Here is a 5101-nt window from a genome sequence, read left to right on the forward strand (position 1 = left end):
AGGGATGTTAAAGTTGCTCTTCTTTCGCTCCGGACTGGCCGTGAACGAGGAAATTTATAGTAAGAAGTGCCCGCCGGAAGCTGCGTCATTTATCAAGAAATACCATTGGGACGAAAACGCGGTGTACTGGCTGGATCTTCCGTCGACCCACTACTCAAAGCAATCGTTGGACGAGATGGAGCGTCCACTAGCTGACCACATCGAGAGTTTCTTGACAAAACTTCATAAAAACATGCCTACACGCCATGGCGATTGTTCCGGTTAACTACCGGAAGGCCACCTATTAACCTTCCCCATTCCTTACTACCCACTCGGAAAAATAGTGTGACGCCGGCCCTACCAACTACAGCCTAAAGTATTCAAAGGAGAATTCCATAAATCAACTTGTTGCGTTGGTGCAAAAAATAAATAAAAACTACACACTTAGGATTGACTGCCGAATTCCAGTAATGCATGGCAGTGAACGGCATTACTGAGTGCTCGGTCGAAATAAAAAAGAACGGCTGCCATTTTATCTCTAAATTCCATGTTTAATCTAACTGAAATTCCGGTACAAAATGTTCGAATTTCCGGTTCGAAACTTGTCACAGTCAGAAATATTCGTCAGGAAATAACGCGCTGATAGAATAATCCTAATACTAAAATAGCCAACAGGTGGTTAGCTTGCAAAAATATTTAAAATACATTGGTGGCGAAGAAAAATCAGTTTAAAAATCGAATTACAATATCATCTCGTTTAGTGTTTTTATCTTTAAACAGCATTATCATTAAACTTAATCATTCGTCGATGGATAACTTTCAACCAATTGTGTTACACAGACTCCCATGCTACTCTATTTCTACTGAGGAATCAACTGCGACATTAACGTTAGCGAAAGCAAACCTTCGCCCACACGACGACCAGGAAAATAAGTCGCAATTTTTCGATCAGGAGAAAATCCAGAGAACGAATAGCAAGAATAAAAAGCTTTTCCCGACCTACTCCAAGCATTTTTGCACTGCTCTGAGGCAACGTTTTCTACTCGGCAATAGCTTTACTGTGACGTAACGGCAGCTATTAGGAGTATTGCGATGCAGTCCATGGTGGTCGAAAAGAGGCCATCCAGTGATTTATTGGAAACTGCGACTGAAAATATTCTATATGATTATAAATCGATTAAACCGAAGCACGAAAAGCAGAACATGGACGGTAGTGCAGTAATTTGTTTACTTCCATTTATTACAAACGATTCGCAAGATGGCCGCATTGGCGTTACAATATCTCCAGAAAAGTATTATGCTGTTACCCTAGAATTGTAAAAATCCTTAGAGAATACTACAACTCTGGCGAGTGTATGGTTTGTCACACCGCCGCCCGGCGCCGGTCGATGCGAATCTATTGCCTGCAACTTTTCTCTGTTTTCTCTTGTCGATTCTGCATCTCCGTAAAGCGGGAAAATCACCTTGGAGAGCACCATTTTCGGCTGCAGCTTTTCGACCGTACTATCACTCACCACGCATGCATCCTGCATCGAATGCCACCAAACGGCAAGAGAATGGGAGCGCATCCGGATACGAACTAAACGAGCTAAACGTCATCGACCTCCGCGAGATTCTTCACAAGAGCTTTCGGGCTTGGTTTGACGCTTTTTCGGGAGAAAACTATCATCGGGGAAAAAAGGCGAAAACAGTGTTGCAATGTAAGCAAGAGCGAGAACGGAGACACGAGTTGAAGGATAGTGCTGTAAACTTATTCGAATAGTGAGGTTATGGACGGTGACGGTTGATAAAAAAACCATGAATTGATCTGGAACTTTCCCCGACAATCGTTCTCTTCATCCTCGTGTCGCTATCGCTAGTACCGGCCACCGGCAACGTCGGTTGCCGGGAAGAATGTATAAATAAAGGAAAACGCTTTTCCGCGTTCCCATAAACGAAGATCGATCGACGGTGGTTGTTCGTGTTATGTTTAGTGTCGTGTTTTAGTGACTAAACATTAAAATTTTTCAAAAAACCATGCTATTAAAACCCAGTTGTAGTGGATAGGTCAAAAAACAAAAAGAGGAAGATGGTTTCCGCTACGGGTGAATCAGCATCCAATAAATTCCCAACGGAGCCAGACGAAATTTCGCCATATTGTGAATTCGCGCTAGCGTCAAACTGCAGCGCAAAAGGCGAACAAATAAACAGCCATTGGCGTAGTTGTTAAAGAAACGACGACAACGGCAGCCGGTGCGGTTGCACCAGGGTAACTGGTTCTTCAAGTAACAAGTCGTGATAAACCAACAACAGCAAAATTTCCTTTATGCGTCGCAAAATGTAAGCAGTGTGAAAGCTGTGGCCATTAACTGTGTAAAGCCAACGAATACCATCACACTACCTTTCATGGGTTCCTTTGCATTGGTTGCGGAATGTTTTCTTTTTCAATTATTAAATCAATCACCATGCGTCTCCACTTGCATTTTTCTGTTTGGCCGGCTGATGTTGATACCTACAAATATGTAAGTCGTTATAAACATATCATGTAGTGCAAACTGCGCAGTAAAATGAAAAAAGAGACATTTTCTAAGATAATAAAGAAGCTCTCGTCTGAACTATATTTTTATGGCTACGGCTACGTTTTTCCTATGCTCATCTCAATCTTAGTCATAAGCTATTTCATCTCATTAGAGTTAGTGACTGAGAAGCCTGTGGCTGTAAGCCACCTTAATAAAGAAACAAAAAACAAAGTGACTGAAGAAATCATTGTGCGACAAGTTTCACTGAATTCGAGAGATGATGTATACCAAGATAATTTAAATTTCGATCATGAACTACTTCAACTAAGATTTAAACTAGACCTTATGCTCATGCAAACTTATGAAAAGTTGTGTTTCAACAATGCTTGATCGAAGTGCCAAAATCGAAGGTCACTTTTGTTTTTTTTTTGAATTTATTTGTTTCGCGCATGCTGATATTAGTGAAACTGCAATTACTAGTTCTTGAAACTATTTACTATTTTACGAGTTCGAACAGGTAATCAAGCAAAACGCCGCCTGTGAAAAAAGATAAAGCAATCTTTTTTCCTTTCTACCAAACTGCTTCTATAATGGAATTACTGCGCAAAAAAATACCATTTCTCTAAATTACTTCAACTAACCTCGATAACCATTAAAATAAAGATAAAACTACCTTTTTATGTATGTCGCTTTTTTCGAAGCATTACACAGCTTAAGGAACGGTTAATAAGCTATATTCTTTTTTTTATTTTTAGTTTCGCTTTTGACGACCAGTGTTATCTTTGGCATTACCGTTACCATTGGTTACGCTACAGAAATTATTACTCATACGCAAAAGGCCGCTTGTTATACATACATGCCTAGTATCTATTGGTGGAACATCACAGGTTTACGATTGATTTTTGTTGTTGCGTTCCAGACAATATAATATAACCAATTAGTAAGCTTTTGGCATGATTATTTCATTCAACTTCAATACCATAACCGTACGCTCGCACCTAACTCTTTTCAGGTTCTTTCAACATCTGGCTGCAACTTCTTCTAAAGCTCAATCCATTTAATATTTGATCGCACAAAATGGGATGAAGAAAAAATCTTAAGATATCATTTTACTGTAAATTTCTAGATAAACATTTCTAAAGGTCCTATCTGCTTTCATCGTTTTCCCGAAGCGTCTTTTCATTTTGGTAAAGGTTCAGCTTTGGTAACTCTCCCAAGTGTGATTTTCGTTCAGAAGGTTAGAGTGATCCCTCCGCTATCAACTTGTTTAAATAACGTGTCATAAAAGGTGTTTAATAAGTTGTGGAGATTGAACGAAAGTGATCGATCAAAAAATCAGGACCTTTCAAAATGTTTCTCTAGATTTGGTGACCCTAAAACGGAAAATACAGAAAAAAATATTCTCCTGATTACTGAATAAATTCACGAACTTTTCGTTTTATACCGTCAATCCTCTTCTGCACAGTGAAACTGGCAACACGATCCGCCATTTTCTTCCAATATCTATGTAAATCAGCTGTTTTTCATCGTTCTGTCATTCTTCTTAAACTTGCTCTTGATTATAGCCCAATGTTGTTCAATTAGACGAAAATCTGGGCAATTTTGTGGGTTGGGATTGATAGTTTTTTCGATGATATCAATTCCATTCTCCTTGTACCAATCCATGACTTCCCGGCTGCAGTGGCAAATAACCAAATTGGTCTAGAACCTCACCGGACCGTCATGTAATTGAATGAATGGCAGAATCGGCTTCTGGAGTCACTGTTCCTTGTACACCTGGCTATTAATGATTGATCCGGGGATGAAAACCTTGGTTTTTTGCCCTGGCACACCAACAGCTTCCGAGCGAACTTGGCAACAAACACGAATTTAAACCACTTGATAACATCACTCTTGTGCTTTGACATATACACGGTGACAAAAAAGTCCGGTCACACTTTTTTGGGATCGCCTGTAGCCTACACGTTGCATCTCTCTGGTGCCATCTATATGTCAAATGAAAGGGTTAACTTTGCTGCCCAAAGTGGCAGAGTTTCGTTTCTGTGCAGTTTGTTTACATTGAGTTGTGAGCCATGGCAGAGTTAAGAGCAGCTGTTGTCGCTGAATATGTGAAAGGGTACAAACCCGGACACATATTCAAACACCTAAAACCGCTCGGAATCAACCGAAAATTCGTGTACCGGACCATAAATCGGTACCTAGAGACCGGAGGCACCGAGGACAAGGCACGATCTGGACGGACAAAGTCTGTGAGAACTCCAAGGCTGAAAAAGATTATACGAGACCGGATTCGCCTGAATCCCGCCCAATCTGCACGGAAACTGGCCAGGAACCTTAAAATGAACCGAGAATCAATCCACCTGCTTCTGCGCAAGGATTTACAACTTACACCGTATGAAAAACAGGTGGTTCATGGGGTTACCAAAGCTACAAAGGACAAGTTGCTCGGTTGGCGCGTAGATGACGAGATTATTTCTTCGGACGAGAAGCTGTTCGTTTTGGAGCAAACAGTCAATCGCCAAAATGATCGAGTTTGGAGTGCAAGCCTCCAGCAAGCTCCTGCGGACAAGCTGAACGTTTCCCGGTTCCAAAATAAGACGTGAGTGATGGTTTGGGGAGCTATT

The 5101-nt window shown here is 40.8% G+C and overlaps 1 long non-coding RNA gene across 1 annotated transcript; it reads left to right on the forward strand.

The window, feature by feature from the left end:
- Nucleotides 1-1734: 1734 nt before the first annotated feature.
- LOC129732353 (uncharacterized) lies at nt 1735-3851 on the forward strand. Its single transcript, XR_008729245.1, has 3 exons — nt 1735-2480; nt 3233-3417; nt 3490-3851. It is a non-coding gene; the product is annotated as an uncharacterized LOC129732353 (long non-coding RNA).
- Nucleotides 3852-5101: the final 1250 nt, after the last annotated feature.

Source organism: Wyeomyia smithii, chromosome 3 (genome assembly GCF_029784165.1).
Source record: "Wyeomyia smithii strain HCP4-BCI-WySm-NY-G18 chromosome 3, ASM2978416v1, whole genome shotgun sequence".
Taxonomy (NCBI): Eukaryota; Metazoa; Arthropoda; class Insecta; order Diptera; family Culicidae; genus Wyeomyia; species Wyeomyia smithii.